Source organism: Oryx dammah, unplaced genomic scaffold (assembly GCF_014754425.2).
Source record: "Oryx dammah isolate SB20612 unplaced genomic scaffold, SCBI_Odam_1.1 HiC_scaffold_4, whole genome shotgun sequence".
Lineage (NCBI taxonomy): Eukaryota > Metazoa > Chordata > Mammalia > Artiodactyla > Bovidae > Oryx > Oryx dammah.
In genome coordinates, this window is record NW_024070188.1 from 51,670,772 (window position 1) to 51,671,590 (window position 819).

Consider the following 819-nt stretch of genomic DNA (forward strand, 5'->3'; position numbering starts at 1 on the left):
AGAAAGAGAAATCTGTGGATGGCTGGGAGGTGGTGGAGGAAGGAGAGGAAAGGGCCATGGGATCGCGGGATGCTGTATAGTACACGATGGGACATCCTCACGTCAGTGATGCTAATTCAGACTTCATTTGTCAAGAACAGATTTTTTTTTCTGTGTTAAATTAGAGAGAAGAGGGTTAGTTTCTGACTTTGTGTGGAGTAAAAGAGAGGCAGTTTGCTCAACACTGAAGGTTGAGTTAAAAGAGACCTCATGGAAATAAGCCTAAGGAACATTTGGAACACGTGGGAGGGTTTGAACTGTCATAGACTATGGAATTGATTGTTCAAGTCAAGTGTGTATAGGTTCTTGTGGGTTGAGATAGCCTTAGATGACACCTGGGGTACGCAGGTCAATCTGTTCAAAGCAAAGAAGCTTTGGTCACTGTGGAATGAATACACGGAACCCATTATTCCTTTAATAGGGAGGCTTGAACTTGACAAGGAGAGGGACCAGACATTCTCAACCATTTCTTTCTGGATCTTAAGTTAGGGCATGTTTGAGTAAAGTCAGCAGAGAAGGACGTCTCTAACCACTGTGTCCTAGGGGTAGGGTGAAGGGTGCAAGGTGCAAGGTCAGAGCAGCTAGTGGACCTTTGGATCCCTGGACTGTAGCTTTCTGTGTGCCTGTCTTTGCTTCTTTGTCTCTTGTTTTCTCTCTCTCACAAGAAGACAGTTCAACATGGAGGAAGCAGGTCGGGTTGTGACATCATTGGGCCTGGCATTGTTCTCTAGGCAATGGAGGTGCCTCTCTTTTTTTCTGATCCCTCCTCTAAGGCTAAAA